This window comes from Rhinoderma darwinii, chromosome 1 (assembly GCF_050947455.1).
Source record: "Rhinoderma darwinii isolate aRhiDar2 chromosome 1, aRhiDar2.hap1, whole genome shotgun sequence".
Lineage (NCBI taxonomy): Eukaryota > Metazoa > Chordata > Amphibia > Anura > Rhinodermatidae > Rhinoderma > Rhinoderma darwinii.
In genome coordinates, this window is record NC_134687.1 from 176,941,159 (window position 1) to 176,959,224 (window position 18,066).

The window sequence follows — 18,066 nt, forward strand, 5'->3', positions numbered from 1 at the left end:
AGCAGCAGAACCAAGTTCATTATATGTATAAAGCAACAAAGTCAAGCTCATTATATAAATACAACACCAGAACCAAGTGTAGTACACATATACAACATCAGAACCAAGCTCTCTACATAAATACAGCTCCAGAACCAAGCTCAGTACATAAATACAGCGACAGAACCAAGCTCAATACATAAATACAACACCAGAACAAAGCTCAGTACAAATATTCAACTCCAGAACCAAGCTCAATACATACATACTGCACCGAAACTAAGTTCAATACATATATATAGCACCAAAGAGAAGCTAAGTACATATATACAACTCCAGAACCAAGCTCAGCATATAAATACAGTACCAAAACCAAGCTCAGTACATGTATGTATGTTTCGAGCTTGGTTGTTATGATGTATGTATGTATGTATGTATGTATGTATGCATGTACTAAGCTTGGTTTTGGTGCTGTATTTATGTACTGACAAAAAAATGACAAAAATGACCCTGGTAGTCGGCGGGCACAAGTATTTATGTACTGAGCTTGTTGTGCTGCTGTATATATGTACTCAGCTTGGTTCAGGTGCTGTATTTATATGCTGAGCTTGGTTCTGGAGTTGTATATATGTATAGAGCTTGGTTGTTATGATGTAGAACCAAGCTCAGTACATATATACTGCACCAGAACCAAGCTCAGTACATATATACAGCACAAACACAAACACAGCTCAGTACAGAGATAATTTGCTAATTCAGTTTAATTCCTGCCATATAAGTTTGTACAGCATAAAACTACAGCTCCCAGTATAGCCTGAACAATGGTAAGGATATGCTGGGAGTTGCTGTTTCCCAAAAAAGAATGATACACCCATCATCTCACTGCAGATCATACAGTTACTACAGTACTGAACAGACAAAGGGAGAATAAACATTTACAATAAGTGACTCACAGGTGACATTTTCTCAGATTGGAGTCGTACTTTTCTTCTTTTCCATCCGGTCGAGACATCTATGATGGCCACGACCCATTTCTGTAGTTTGCTGCTCAGATATCTTTGGAAGCTCACATTTCCGCACCCATAAACGAAGATAAAATTCTCATGGTGCCACACTCTATGCCCCTGAATATAATAGTATCAGAGACTGTGCCCATGAATATAATAGTGCTTGTGCCCATGAATATAATAGTGCTACACACTTGCCCCTGAATATAATAGTACCATTGTAATGGATTTGCCAGACACATGTTCTGTGTCAACCCCCGGGGTTAATCAGCCTTCATCAGCTCCAAGGTCTGCTAGAGTGACGCGATCTGTTACCACTCAGGCTCGCAGGCTGAGGAGAGGGAGAACCTATCACAGCCTGGCCTGATGGTTCTGCTCCCACCATTGGTCTATTTATACCCTCACTTGCAGTTGTTCCTTGCCTGTGATGGTCTTGTTTCCTGGCTCTGCGATTCCTGCTATTTACATTATTGACCGCTGTTACTTTTTGACCCTGGCTTGACTGACTCTTCTCCTGCTCTGATTTTGTTACTACGTACTCTCCTGGTTTGACTCGGCTCGTTCACCACTGCCTGTTGCTCACGGTGTTCCGGGGACACTGCCCCTACTTCCCCCTGTGTGCCCTTGTGTTGTGTTGTCTGTCTTTCACTTATTGATCGTAGGGACCGTCCGTCTCCCTACCCCAATTCGTTACAACACTGTGCCCATGAATAAAATTGTATCAAACACTGTAAAGAAATGCACCACACACAGTAGATCGTGCCCCTCATAGAGCCCGCTGTAGATAGTGCCCCCTGTAGATAGTGCCCCCTGTAGATAGTGGCCCCTGTAGGTAGTGCACCCTGTAGTCTACAGGCTGTAAATAGTGCCTCTTGTAGACAGTGCCCCCTGTAGAGTTCCCGGGAGATAGAGCCCCCTGTAGAGTCCCCTGTAGATAGAGAGTTCTATAGATAGGGCCCGTGTAGTCCCCTGTAGATAGGGCCCCTGTAGATAGTGCCCCGTTTAGATAGTGCCCCCTGTAGCATCCCCTGTGGATAGGGTCCCTGTAGATAGGGCCCCCTATAGAGTCCCTGTAGATAGTGCCCCCTGTAGCACCCCTGTAGAAAGGGCACCTGTAGATAGAGCCCCTTAAAAAGTCCCCTGTAGATGGTGCCCCTTGTAGCATCGCTGCAGATAGGGCCCCTGTATGTAGCGCACCCTGTAGCATTCCCTGTAGACAGGGCCTCCAGTAGAGTGCCCTGTCGATAGTGCCCCCTGCAGCATGCCCTGTAGATAGGGCACCCTATAGTGTCCCCTGTAGATAGTTCCCCTTGTAGTGTCCCTTGTAGATAGAGCCCTTGCAGATAGGGCCCCCTAAAGAGTCCCCTGTTGAAACCGTTGAAACAGCAGCCATCCCACGGACCTATGTTATTCAATGTGGCCGTTCACACAGCCATTGTTTCAATGGACCGTGTGAAGGGTCCGTGGGAAAATAGGACATGTCCTATTTTTTGACGCATCACGCATTCCTCCATAGACTCTCAACTATGGGGGATGCGTGACATCGCATCACGCAGCGCTGAGCACGGAGGCACCTCGGACGTGAAAAACTGGAGTTTTTCCACTTCCGAGATGCGCAGCGTTCATGTGAATCAGGCCTTAAAGGGGTTTTCCAACCTATCCTCAGAATTGGCCATCAATAGCTGATGTGTGGGTTTTAAGTACTGGAAGGCAGCTTCATGAGCTTAAGGCCATTCAATCGGGATTCTTTTCTTTAGGGCTTCTTTAGAATGGCCTCTGAATAGTCCCTGGAGGGGTTCTGCGACGTTGGCGAAGTGTGGTATGAAGCATCTATAGTATCCCGCAAATCTCAGGAAACTTCGTACTTCTTTAACAGTGGTTGGGGTTGGTCAATTCTTTACAGTTGCTACTTTTTCTGGATCAGGAATTACTCCTCAGGCACCCACTACATGTCCTAGGTAATGAACATCAGGTTTTAGGAAATGGCACTTCGATGGTTTCGCTTCAGGCCGTACTTGATGACGGTCTTGAAGACTTCTGCCAGGTGTTGCAAGTGGTCCTCCTAGGTCTTTGAATAGATGATGACATCATCCAGGTCTCGGAGAACAGTCTCGAAATTTTGATGACGTAGACAGTGCTCCATTAGACGTTGGAAGGTTCCTGCGGTGTTGCAGAGTCCAAAGGGCATACTATTGAACTCAAACAAGCCCATGGCTGTAGTGAAGGCAGTCTTCTCTGTATCTTCGGGAGCCATAGGTATTTGCCATTACCTGCTGGTCAAGTCCAGGGTGGAGCAGCAGGCCCTAAGGCAGTGAGGGCATATGCATCCTTGTGTGTGATGTTGTTAACTTTGCAGTAGTCCACGCAGAATCTGATGCTGCAAACTTTCTTTTTTACTAGGACCAAGGGTGCAGCCCACGGACTGTGGCTATCCCAAATTACATCTGCATCCTTCATCTCCTTGAGCATTTTCTTCACTGGCTGATACATAGCCGGTTGTATGGGACCGTGCCTTTCTTTGATAGGTGGATGGGATGCTGTTAGAATGTGGTGCTGGATGATGGTTGTCTTCCCAAAGCTCCAGACATCTTGAAAGAAAACCTGTGAAAGGCTAGCGACTGAGCTGTATTTACTTAGTTTAACAGCTGTGTCACCGAGATTCAGAAGACGAATGGGTACTCATCCATCTGCAACAGTCACTAGGCTTCTGGCTGCTAACACTGTTGGATGTCCTTCCAGAGGGTGGGCCTCCACTAGGGCCAAGTAATCTTGACCTTGCAGTCCTTAACGAGCCCAGCACCACACCATAGTTTCTGTCTCAGGTTCCAAGGTCATCGGTTGATTGTCCATGTTACAGGCCCGGCAGATCTCACCCTTTTCATTAGCAAATATTTGTTGAGCAGTTAGAAGGCGAATGGCATGCTGGATTGTGTCTTGGCTGTTGGCAGGAGCCATAGAAGACTCTCTGTAAAGGGCATCCAGCACTTCGAAGCAGTATCGTATAACATTCATACCCAATATCATGGGAGGAAAACCATCATCCTGCTGCTGAAAACCATCATCCTGCTGCAATTCCTGCTGCAATTCATCCTTCAATGTAGGCTCCTAGTAGCCTTGATGGGGTATTGACTCTCCATTAGGCTCTATTCACACAACAGGGTCCGAGTGTCGGCCGATAATAACGTTTTGGCCCATTTTGGTCCGTTTTTCTCAGCCGTTTTGCATCCATTTTGCATTCGTTCTGTTTCCATTCCAGGCCATGTTTCCATTTTTAACGGCCGATTTTGACCCATTTTGCATTCGGTTTTTTTCTGTCCATTTTAAAAACGGATGAATTTCTATTGTACATTTTTTGCCACACACTTCCTTCCGTAGATTATGCCACACAATACCCTCTGTAGATACTGCCACCGCCCCCCTGATGGTAGTGCCACACAGCCCCCAGTAGGTAGTATCACACAGCCCCCCTTGTAGGTAGTGCCATACAGCCCCAAGTAGGTAGTGCCACACAGCCCCCCTGTAGGTTGTGCCACACAGCCACCCTGTAGGTAGTGCCACACAGCACCCTGTAGGTAGCGCCACACAGCCCCCCTGTAGGTAGTGCCACACAGCCCTCAGTAGGTAGTGCCACACAGCCCCCCTGTATGTTGTGCCACACAGCCACCCTGTAGGTAGTGCCACACAGCACCCTGTAGGTAGTGCCACACAGCACCCTGTAGGTAGTGCCACACAGCCCCCTTGTAGGTAGGTCCACACAGCCCCCTTGTAGGTAGTGTCACACAGCCCCCTTGTAGGTAGTGCCACACAGACCCCTTGTAGGTAGTGCCACACAGCCCCCCTTGTAGGTAGGTCCACACAGCCCCCTTGTAGGTAGTGCCACATAGCCCCCTAGTAGCTAGTGCCACACAGACCCCTTGTAGGTAGTACCACACAGCCCCCTTGTGGGTAGTGCAACACAGCCTCCCTGTAGGTAGTACCACACAGCCCCCTTGTAAGTAGTGCCATACAGCCCCCTGTAGGTAATGCCACACAGCCCCCTGTAGGTAATGCCACACAGCCCCCCTGTAGGTAGTGCCACACAGCTCTACTGTAGGTAATGCCACACAGCCCACTGTAGGTAGTGCCACAAAGCCCCCTGTAGGTAATGCCACACAGCCCTCCTGTAGGTAGTGCCATACAGCCCTCCTGTAGGTCGTGCCACACAGCCTCTGTAGGTAATGCCAAACAGCCCCCTGTAGCTAATGCCACACAGCCCCCTTTTACATAGCACCCCCCATATATGGCACCACCCTACCTTCCTGTAGATAGCGCCACTGTAGGGGACCGTTCCAGGAGAATTCTGACTTCAATGTCCATATATGGAGAGTGAAGTCAGGGACTTCTCCTGAATCGGAATCACTGGCCACAGCGCCGGGTATTCCGCTTCAGAAGTCCCTGACCTCACTGTGTCCATATATGGACAGTGAAGTCAGATACTTGTCCTGGAGCGGAAACACCGGCCACAGCGCCGGGGATTCCGTTTCAGGAGTAGGGGACCGCGCCAGAAGTCCCTATATAGTCCATATATAGACAGTGAATTTAGGAACTTCTCCTGGAGCGGAATCCCCGGCCACAGCTACGGCAACACTGTGGCCAGAGATTGGGGATTCCGCTTCTACATGGAGCAGAAAAATACCATCCCCCTCCTCTTCCTTCTCACATGCACTTCGCACTGTGAGGAGAAGAGAGCAAACGAGCAGCAGAAAGCACGGTCGTCACTCGGATCACATCCGAGTGACAGCTTTGCTTTACACGGCCCCATAGACTTCTATGGGAGCTGTGCGGCCGGGAGAACGGACAAAAATAGGGCATGCTCCATTTTTTTACAGCCCGGTTTACCGTGCCATCAAAAAATCGCCCGTGTGAATAGCCGCATTTGGGTTCTATTGTTCCTACTGCGGACGTGTGACGGTCGTTCAAAAAACATCTGTCACGCGGCTGGGAATCCATGCTGTGGGAATAGGGCCTTACTGTCTACGACATTAAACCAGGTATACAGTGAAGGAAATAAGTATTTGATCGCTTGCTGATTTTGTAAGTTTGCCCACTGTCAAAGACATCAACAGTCTAGAATTTTTAGCCTAGGTTAATTTTACCAGTGAGGGATAGATTTAAAAAAAAAAAAAAAGAAAATCACATTGTCAAAAATATATATATTTATTTGCATTGTGCACAGAGAAATAAGTATTTGATACCCTACCAACCATTAAGAGTTCAGCCTCCTCCAGACCAGTTACACGCTCCAAATCAACTTGGTGCCTGCATTAAAGACAGCTGTCTTAAATGGTCACCTGTATAAAAGACTCCTGTCCACAAACTCAATTAATCAGTCTGACTCTAACCTCTACAACATGGGCAAGACCAAAGAGCTTTCTAAGGATGTCAGGGACAAGATCATAGACCTGCACAAGGCTGGAATGGGCTACAAAACCATAAGTAAGACGCTGGGTGAGAAGGAGACACCTGTTGGTGCAATAGTAAGAAAATGGAAGACATACAAAATGACTGTCAATCGACATCGATCTGGGGCTCCATGCAAAATCTCACCTCGTGGGGTATCCTTGATCCTGAGGAAGGTGAGAGCTCAGCCGAAAACTACACGGGGGGAACTTGTTAATGATCTCAAGGCAGCTGGGACCACAGTCACCAAGAAAACCATTGGTAACACATTACGCCGTAATGGATTAAAATCCTGCAGTGCCCGCACGGTCCCCCTTCTCAAGAAGGCACATGTACAGGCCCGTCTGAAGTATGCAAATTAACATCTCGATGATTCTGAGAGTGATTGGGAGAAGGTGCTGTGGTCAGATGAGACTAAAATGTAGCTCTTTGGCATTAACTCAACTCGCCGTGTTTGGCGGAAGAGAAATGCTGCCTATGACCCAAAGAACACCGTCCCCACTGTCAAGCATGGAGGTGGAAACTTTATGTTTTGGGGGTGTTTCTCTGCTAAGTGCACAGGACTACTTCACTGCATCAATGGGAGAATGGATGGAGCCATTTACCGTCAAATCCTGAGTGACAACCTCCTTCCCTCCACCAGGACATTAAAAATGGCTCGTGGCTGGGTCTTCCAGCACGACAATGACCCGAAATATACAGCCAAGGCAACAAAGGAGTGGCTCAAAAAGAAGCACATTAAGGTCATGGAGTGGCCTAGCCAGTCTCCAGACCTTAATCCCATCGAAAACTTATGGAGGGAGCTGAAGATCCGAGTTGCCAAGCGACAGCCTCGAAATCTTAATGATTTACAGATGATCTGCAAAGAGGAGTGGGCCAAAATTCCATCTAGCATGTGTGCAAACCTCATCATCAACTACAAAATAGTCTGACTGCTGTGCTTGCCAACAAGGGTTTTGCCACCAAGTATTAAGTCTTGCCAAAGGGATCAAATACTTATTTCTCTGTGCACAATGCAAATAAATATATATAATTTTGACAATGTGATTTTCTGTTTTTTTTTTTTATATAATCTATCTCTCACTGGTAAAATTAACCTAGCCTAAAAATTCTAGACTGTTCATGTCTTTGACAGTGGGCAAACTTACAAAATCAGCAATGGATCAAATACTTATTTCCTTCACTGTATGGAGGTTGTATCAGTTATTCTAGGTCCCAATGCTTCTCATAGCAATGTCTCTGAAGAGTAGATACTTGAGAGCCAGTGTCCAGCAAGGCTGAAAGTGGGACTCCATCAAGATGAATAGTGATGACTGGACACTGTCTAATGTACCTGTAAATCCATTCTGGTGATGTGGGAGTAGGTCCTACTTTTCTGCCTCCAAAGATGCGCTCCTTGGCCTTGGGGGATTTTACTTTTACGGATGGAACTCTTTTTCGACATGGCCACTTCTTCCAAACTTGCGGCAAATGGGCTTTCCTGCTATGTCAAATCAGTCAGAAGGGTGCCTGCCCCGATTCCGTTAACTTCTACCTCCAGAACTATCACTGAACCTGTTTATTGGGTACCAGTAGTGTCCCTTTGTATATCGTTGCGCCATATCTTCTAACTTCTGGCACATCTTGCCGAGGCTCTCGGTTAGTTGGTCTACTTGGTCTTGTAAATTCAGCAAAGGGTTCTTGGGTTTGCTTGTGGGCACACTGCGCTAGTGGGGCTTGGTTTCCAATGACTGCCGGATAATCTAGTTGGGATTCTCCATATGGCTTTGCATAATTGGGGGGAACGTTGCTCTGCGCATCCACCACTTCAGTCCCCAGGATTCAAATTGCTGTTTCTTTGAAGTCCAAGAATGGACAGCTAGGATTCTGGGAGGCCAACATCCTGAGTTGACTGTGAAGTGCTTAATTTCCAGCTTCTCTACTAAAGATTTGTCAGCCATTGCAGGGTTCAGGGTTTCCACTTGCATAATTGCTCATTGGGTCTCCTGTAAGGATAAAGCAAAGTCTCTTAATGACTTACTGGGCTGCTGCTTCTTTCCAGAGAACCTCATCTTTAGTTCTGCTACAGAATGTGGCACGCCTCTGGTCTAGGATTTGTTCTGCTGTGTGGAGCCAGAATTTCACTTCTCTTAGCGCAGCGCCCCCTAGTTGTCCTATTAGTATCTCAGCCTTCTGGTCTGTTAAGACAGGATACAAACGAAACATGGAGAGCATCTTTTCTCTGAGTTCCCTTAAAGTGTGGATTTCACCTTTATAGCGGGGGAGTCAGGGTGCTCCAAATAATAAGGCATGGTAAGCGGCTTAACCGACGTGGCTGAGGGTGATCCGCTGCGACTACGGGAGTCATTATCTCCATCATTAGACATGACTATTCTCTGTTCTGTAGTTGCCCGTAGCAACAGGTACTCAATGGCTGGATATTCACTAAGTCTTTTTGGGATTCACTAATATTCCCCCTTCCAGGTATTTTTTCCGGCTTTTTAAAGTCTGTCAACTGCCACCTTTTACTTCAAATCGCAGAGCTGCTTGGGTCTTGGCTCATTTGAGAACTCACCAGCTCTCTCAGCCTTCACCGCTGCTTCCGTGGGTTCCGTTGTGCACTTTGTACCACTCACAAGATGGCGGCACCCAGCAACTTCCGGTTTGCGTATTGAAGTACAGGTATGGCTTTTGGCTTTTCTTCAAGATGGTGCCCAGACTTATACCATTGTACAACTCCCAGCTGTAGTTTGGCAGGAAACTTTGGCACGTAGTTACATCCGCTGCTGTAACTCTGCTCCGGTTGTTTCTCTTGTACCAGCTTGTGGCATTTCAGCGTTGGCTGAACTTTTTGGATGCTGGATGGTGTTCCTGTTCCCTCAGTCTTGGTTTCTAGGCAGCGGTTCTCTGCTTTTCCCGTCTTTTTTGCTTGGGCGGTTGATATTGATGGTTAACCCCTGCGGGGCTGGGGCAAAGCACAGCTATGGCGCAGGAAACAATTTGAACAACAAATAAAGTCTCTCACAGCTTGTTTTCACACATTTTTAAACAAAAGTCTCACAGATCACACTGCAGAGTATCAGTAGCAAATTTTAGACTCAGCATCTCTCACAGTCTTTCCAATATGGCAGATTAACCTCTTATGTGCTGGAATAAAGAGGAATGTTTTGCAAGATGGATGATTAACCCCTTTTTGGCTGGTAGTAATCAGCTCTCAAAATATCAATTCAATCTCTGTGGGCTGTATATCACTAAAGTCTCTCACAAAGACACAGAGGTGATCATCCTGTCCGTGATGCCAAAATGCAGCATGCAAGCGGGAGACCTGAGAATGGATGGGAAAGTCCACAAAATGACAGCTGGGCTCTTGGTGTGGATCTAACAGACCTTCCCTTTCCCTCAGGGCTTGCTCACACCTAGTGATAAGGGGGTTGCACAAATGACTATGATGATGACAATCTCTAAATTGCCCGGGACACTCCCTGTGTCTGCTCCTGTAGTGGTGGTGTTTTGAGGTGTACTTGATGTTTGGTGTGCAAAGGAAGAAAGGAAGCTGTGGTGGCAGTTAAACAGACTCAGCTTGAAGCAGACATTACTTAGTTGTAAAATGTCAGTTACAAGTCCACACAAAATGGAGATACAAGGTCCTGCAATAATGTCAGTCTACAACACAGCATAGTGCAAGCATGGTGTTCTCCACGTTATAGTGGTTCTACTCTTCTGCTACCCGTGGTGGATACCAAGAATATATGCTGTATAGGGCTTTTCTGACCCAAATCAGCACCTCTTTACCCTGTCAGGCTGTTATGCACGTGGTCGCTGACTGCCGGCACGTACCACTTACCCGTGGCAGTGCTCTCCTGTGTCCTATAGGGTGCGCACGCTCACTCCCGGTCTTAAAGGGCCAGTGCGCGCACCTGTCTAAAGTTTCCAATCAACCCAGTAACAACCTGAATTTTATAAAGGGCCCTGCCCCTCCTCTCCTTGCCTAGGAATTGTTTGCATTCCTTTGTTCGTCTATGCAAATGGTCCCTTAGTTGTTCCCTGCTCCCAGTGTTCCTGTATCCTTCTCCCCGTATCCTGTTGCTGTGTTTGTTCCTGAGCCTAAGCCTATTGTTGGAGTCGTGTGCGCCTCATCTGCCACGTCTGTTGCCTCATCTGCCACGTCTGTTGCCTCATCTGCCACATCTGTTGCCATCTGCCATGTCTGTTGCCTTCTGCCACATCTGGTGTCATCTGCCACGTCCAGTGTCATATGCCCGATCCAGTTTCATCTGCTACGCCAAGCATCATCTGTGCTTGCTTCACCACGTGTCTGCTACTCTTAGTATCTGCCTGATCTTCTAGCCAGGTACCCTTATCCGAGAGACTGTTATTGAATGTTGTTTGGCCAGCTGCTTCTCCGCTACGGCGCAGTGACCTAGTGGGTCCACATACTCCACAGCCGTGACACAGGCTCTCTGGCTCTGTTTCCAATTCCTGGATTTACTCAGTCTTACAGATTCTGTAGTCAAAGACCCTTGTAGTAATGTGATTTCCTTCTCTTTCCTGCTTTATATCTTCAGAGAACTGTTCTAGCCTATCTTCAGGGGCTTAACTGCCACGTGCTGATCTTGCAGCAGAACCACTCACTACTGGCTCTCACTCTCAACTAGCTCTAACTGCCCACTGGCTCCAACAGCTCCTCTGAGGGGGAATTATAATATATATATATATATATATATATATATATATATATATATATATATACCAGCATAGAACGTAGTAACAGCACCAGGACTTCAAGATGGATGAAAAACAGGGTGGATTTATTCACCTCAAGGAATAACAGCAACGTTTCGGTTCAACAGGAACCTTTCTCAAGCCATCACAAACTAACAATGGTGTCAAGTATAAATAGGGAGAGCATACATTATACAGCAATCAAGCTAATAACAGTACAATTCCCATTAAATTCATGTGAATAAAAGTTTCACAACACAATAAACACAGTGTTGCAAAAGTGTATATCTTTTATCTGTAAAACACCAAACATAGGCAATGTGTCAAATATAACAGTAGTGTACATACGCCATAAAAAGCGACAATGAGGGCAATTAGGATGATTGGGAAGGAGGCAGGGGCCAATTATAATTAAGTAAGGATCAATAGACTTACAGTTAGTAGTCCAATAGTAGTGTCCACATAGCCAGCGTGTACAGTTCGCGCGCTTCAACTGCGCATTCTCCAAGATGGCGTCCACACCGGATGTTCAATCCGGTGGAACGCATCAAACAGAGCGGTCGTGACTGCGCATGCGCGGAAACAGAACTTGCGTTCCAATCTCACTGCGCAGGCGCCAGTCTCGAGACAGGTCAAGGTATTTATATAAATAACATAGACATATAATTTTAGCGATAGGGCTGGATCCAAAAGTTTTAGATAGGAAATGAATGCATCCTCCACCGAAACCGATGGATTTTGCAGCCTAATGCCCATATTCCACATAACATAATATTCCATATTCCACATAACAAAACCGTCTATCCAAAACCCCATACATTATGAAACCTCAGATTTTAAGAACGATCAAATGCAAAGACCATATAATGTGACTATGGTCACTTTGGGAGCAATTAACGCTCGGTGAGTACTATAGATGCCTTCGAATACCACGTGGCATGCGCTCACATCTGAGACCCAATCTCTTCCCTGCAAATACAGCGTTCAAAGAGAGATTTGAAGCGATTTCAAATAAATACTCGCAGGATCTCCTGCTGCTGAATCTTGAGTTTTTGCAGAAGGAAATTGACCTGGTCAAGGTTCGCCTGAGCGAAAGGGATGGTCAGTTGAAGGAAATGGTGTCTTCACAAGATCTACTATCCCTGAAGGAAAAAGCCACATTATATCTGCAGAAGTTCAGAAGTGATATCGAGAAAACGAAGCGCAAGAAGTGGCAGCGAGACCTAGATGATTATACCACTGGTAAAATTTATTGCTGGCAAGGAGAAGATGCTGACCTAAGGGGTCCCAGGAGGATTGAAAGAGGACCAAGAAGACGACAGAGTGGAGCTGAGCCATACATCACTGACTCAGAACTTTCTGACGACCAATATGCCACATCTTTTTTAGGCGACAACATGGACACTCCTGTGGTGGGAGAAAGCGAACCCGCAGGGGTGGGAAGAAGCACAGAAGGAAGAATGAATTACAAATCCAGGGGACGGATGACTTCAGCACGGGGGGGGACGACAATATCTGACCAGGAAGAAGACCCTCCAGACCTAGTGGTGAATATATCATCATGTGTGTTAACTGACCCCCAGGTCAAGGTGCTTAATCGTGGCTTGTCTTTCTGTCCAAATAATCCCATTGATTGGTTTAGGCTTAATTTAGATTTAGAATGTTTCTTTAGGTCATTGAGACTTAAGGTTCATTTTTCAGATCAACTCAAATTTGTGAATACTTTGTCTGTAGCTCCTATTAGCGAGATGTTCCATCTTGGGGATTATGGGCTATATAATAAGAGTAAATTTCAACCTCCTGAAACCTATATCTCATTTGTAAAAGATCAGAAGAGTAAACAGTGTAGTCAGTTGGTTCAAAGGAATCTGATCTTGCAGCAGAACTACTCACTACTGGCTCTCACTCTCAACTAGCTCTAACTGCCCACTGGCTCCAAAACCCCATACATTATGAAACCTCAGATTTTAAGAACGATCAAATGCAAAGACCATATAATGTGACTACGGTCACTTTGGGAGCAATTAAGAGGACTAATGACATTACAACACATCCTAAATAGAGATGTGAAGTGTCCCACAAAAAGGGGACAATCATATTCCACACATATGCGCCACATATATTATATATACAAAAATTAGTCTACAATTTGATCGTTCAAATGGAGAATAAAATTGAGGTTATGGATAAACTTTAATTAAATCTGGGCTGTAGTTCAATGTTACAAAAAGGCAAAACAAACAATTTGTCACTGTATCGCTATGGTCTATGTGGGACAATACATAAAAGGCATCAAGTTTAACAATTCAAATGAAGAATCAACGATCCCCATGCAAAAAGCCTCTGCTACCTTCCATCATCCTTCACAGTGCTTGTAAGAAAATTGTGTATCTGAAAGTGAAAGAATGAACAAACAGTTAATCCTAAATATACAAAGGATATACAAATAGTTAAAAAATCACATATAAATACAGAGTCAAAATAATACTCCACAAATTTTTATATACATGTACCACAAACTACACCAAAGAGAACAGAGACCGTACAGAAAAATCCCCCCAGGTTCCTGGGCAAGTTACCCCCCAATACATTAGATGTGTGGGCCATAAGGATATTCTATATTTAGGCCCTTTGGGGACATGGTCTCTAACCTATAAATCCACTACAGCTCTTTTCTTTTGAGGACCAACCCCCTATCACCCCCACGTCTCAACTGAGGCACAGAATCAATGATTCTGAATCTCAATTGCGACACTGTGTGATTTTTTTTCAACAAAATGTCTTGAAACTGGCAAATCCTGCCTCTTTGTTTTGATATTTGATTCATGGTTTCTCAACCTGAGGCGCAATTCCGTTGTAGTTTCACCAACATAGTGTAAACCACAAGGACAGCTTAGAAGGTAAATCACAAAGGAAGATTGACATGTAAAGAAGCCTTTAATCTGTATTAATTTACCCGTTTGAGGATGATTAAAAGAACCACCCTTAATCATACTATCACATATATTGCATCCCAGACAGGGGTAGCAGCCATTTTTGGGAGGTACCAAGAACATCTGACTCCTACGACTAGACCCGATATCCGCTTTGACAACCATATTTTTAATTGATTTGCCTCTTCTATATGCCATCATGGGTCTGTCCTGGAATTCAGCTATATTTGGGAAGGCTCTACTGAGAAATTTCCAATCCCTCCGCAAAATTTCACCGACTTGTGAACTTATTGTGGAGAAAGTCGAGATGAAGGGTAGCCGGACTTTCTTTTCTTTAGTCAATTTCCTACCTAAAAGATCGTGTCTATCCAATAAATCAACCTTTCGTCTGTTCGACTCTAAAACATAACTTGGGTAGCCCCGATCAGAAAAAATTTTCACATCTGATCAAGTCGTGGGGATAGTCTGTCCTCCTGACTTACCACCCTCTTGACTCTAATCAGTTGGCTATAGGGTAGAGATCTCAACATAGTCCTCGGATGTCCACTGGTATAGTGTAAGAGGTTGTCTCTGTCCGTTTTCTTAGAAAACAGATCAGAAATTAGCGTATTACCGCTAATAGAAATCCGAGTGTCCAAAAACTCAATGGCACTTGTGGAATATGACATAGTAAATGTAATCGTAGGTTTTAAATCATTGAGAAATCCCCAAAACTCCTGTATTTCACTGATATAACCAGTCCAGATGAGGAAGACATCATCTATGTATCGCCACCACCGCAGTACCTGACTGAAGTGGTGGGACACATAGATAAGGTCCTCCTCCATCCGACGCATAAAAATATTTGCGTAGGTGGGGGCCATATTCGACCCCATAGCCGTCCCTCTTTTCTGCAAATAAAATTTATCTCCTACCAAAAAATAATTTTTTGTAAGGATAAATTCCAATAGCGATCTAATAAATCCAATTTTGTCCTCAGAAAAGCCTGAACTTTCTAGATAAGAAAGTGAGGCATCAATGCCCTCCTGGTGGGCAATTGAGGTGTAAAGACTCCCCACATCAAGGGAAACCAAGACCGACTGGTCAGGGATCAAAAGATCCTGAATTCTGACCAGGAAGTCCGAGGTGTCCCTGATGTGGGAGTCTGCACCAATGGCAAACTGCCTAAGAATTTTATCAATAAACATGGCTGCCGGGACAAATAAAGAATCGCTCCCTGATACAATAGGGCGTCCAGGGGGCCGAGTGGAGTCCTTGTGTATTTTAGGTAGGAGATAGAGAACAGGAGTAACAGGAAATTTAACTTGTAAAAATTAACATAGATTTCTATCAATAATTTTACTCTTAAATGCACTGGTAATCAGAGTCTCCAGTTCACGTAAATACGTGAATTTGGGATCACCTGACAACCAAGCATATACATCAGTGTCATTAAGCTGTTTAGCCATCTCCTGCAGATAAAGGGAGGTATCCATAACAACTATGGCACCCCCCTTATCTGCAGGTTTAATGGTCAAATCACCATTATCCATCAGTTCTTTGAGAGCCAGATTTTCGGTCCGCGTCAGATTCCTTTGAACCAACTGACTACACTGTTTACTCTTCAATATATCCATCTGATCTTTTACAAATGAGATATAGGTTTCAACAGCATGGATATTCTGAGGAGGTTGAAATTTACTCTTATTATATAGCCCATAATCCCCAAGATGGAACATCTCGCTAATAGGAGCTACAAACAAAGTATTCACAAATTTGGGTTGATCTGAAAAATGAACCTTAAGTCTCAATGACCTAAAGAAACATTCTAAATCTAAATTAAGCCTAAACCAATCAATGGGATTATTTGGAAAGAAAGACAAGCCACGATTAAGCACCTTGACCTGTGGGTCAGTTAACACACATGATGATATATTCACCACTAGGTCTGGAGGGTCTTCTTCCTGGTCAGATATTGTCGTCCCCCCTGTGCTGAAGTCATCCGTCCCCTGGATTTGTAATTCATTCTTCCTTCTGTGCTTCTTCCCACCCCTGCGGGTTCGCTTTCTCCCACCACAGGAGTGTCCATGTTGTCGCCTAAAAAAGATGTGGCATATTGGTCGTCAGAAAGTTCTGAGTCCGTGATGTATGGCTCAGCTCCCCTCTGTCGTCTTCTTGGTCCTCTTTCAATCCTCCTGGGACCCCTTAGGTCAGCATCTTCTCCTTGCCAGCAATAAATTTTACCAGTGATATAATCATCTAGGTCTCGCTGCCACTTCTGGCGCTTTGTTTTCTCGATATCACTTCTGAACTTCTGCAGATATAATGTGGCTTTTTCCTTCAGGGATAGTAGATCTTGTGAAGACACCATTTCCTTCAACTGACCATCCCTTTCGCTCAGGCGAACCTTGACCAGGTCAATTTCCTTCTGCAAAAACTCAAGATTCAGCAGCAGGAGATCCTGCGAGTATTTATTTGAAATCGCTTCAAATCTCTCTTTGAACGCTGTATTTGCAGGGAAGAGATTGGGTCTCAGATGTGAGCGCATGCCACGTGGTATTCGAAGGCATCTATAGTACTCACCGAGCGTTAATTGCTCCCAAAGTGACCATAGTCACATTATATGGTCTTTGCATTTGATCGTTCTTAAAATCTGAGGTTTCATAATGTATGGGGTTTTGGATAGACGGTTTTGTTATGTGGAATATGGAATATTATGTTATGTGGAATATGGCCATTAGGCTGCAAAATCCATCGGTTTTGGTGGAGGATGCATTCATTTCCTATCTAAAACTTTTGGATCCAGCCCTATCGCTAAAATTATATGTCTATGTTATTTATATAAATACCTTGTCCTGTCTCGAGACTGGCGCCTGCGCAGTGAGATTGGAACGCAAGTTCCGTTTCCGCGCATGCGCAGTCACGACCGCTCTGTTTGATGCGTTCCACCAGATTAAATATTCGGTGTGGACGCCATCTTGGAGCATGCGCAGTTGAAGCGCGCGGACTGTACACGCTGGCTATGTGGACACTACTATTGGACTACTAACTGTAAGTCTATTGATCCTTACTTAATTATAATTGGCCCCTGCCTCCTTCCCAATCATCCTAATTGCCCTCATTGTCGCTTTTTATGGCGTATGTACACTACTGTTATATTTGACACATTGCCTATGTTTGGCGTTTTACAGATAAAAGATATACACTTTTGCAACACTGTGTTTATTGTGTTGTGAAACTTTTATTCACATGAATTTAATGGGAATTGTACTGTTATTAGCTTGATTGCTGTATAATGTATGCTCCCCCTATTTATACTTGACACCATTGTTAGTTTGTGATGGCTTGAGAAAGGTTCCTGTTGAACTGAAACGTTGCTGTTATTCCTTGAGGTGAATAAATCCACCCTGTTTTTCATCCGTCTTGAAGTCCTGGTGCTGTTACTACGTTCTATGCTGGTATCTATCTAAAAAGAAGGGGAATTGATTCATCCCCTGGTGACGAGCACATGGGCTGATTTCCCTGATGTGTGGAGTGCTGTGTTTCTTTGCCCTTGGATTGTATATATATATATACATATATATATATATATATATATATATATATATATATATATATATATATATATATATATATATATGCTATTTATAGACCACTGGCATAGTGCTTAAAGGGTAACTAAATGTTCAACAAACTTCTGATATGTCATAGTGACATGTCAGAAGCTTTGATTGGTGGGGGTCCGAGCACTGAAACCCCCACCAATTGCTAAAACAAATCGGCAGAAGCGCTTGTGCGAGTGCATAGCCGCTTCATTTCAGTTAGTTTTTTTCCGGAAAGCTGATGTAGCAGAGTACGGGCTCATAGACTTTCTATTGAGCCTATGTACATCGATTTCCGCAAAAAGCCGAACAGAAAAATGAAGCTGCTTTGCGCTCACACGAGAGCTTCTGCCGATTCATTTTAGTGATTGGTGGGGGTCTCAGTGCACGAACCACCACCAATCAAAGCTTCTCACATGTCACTAT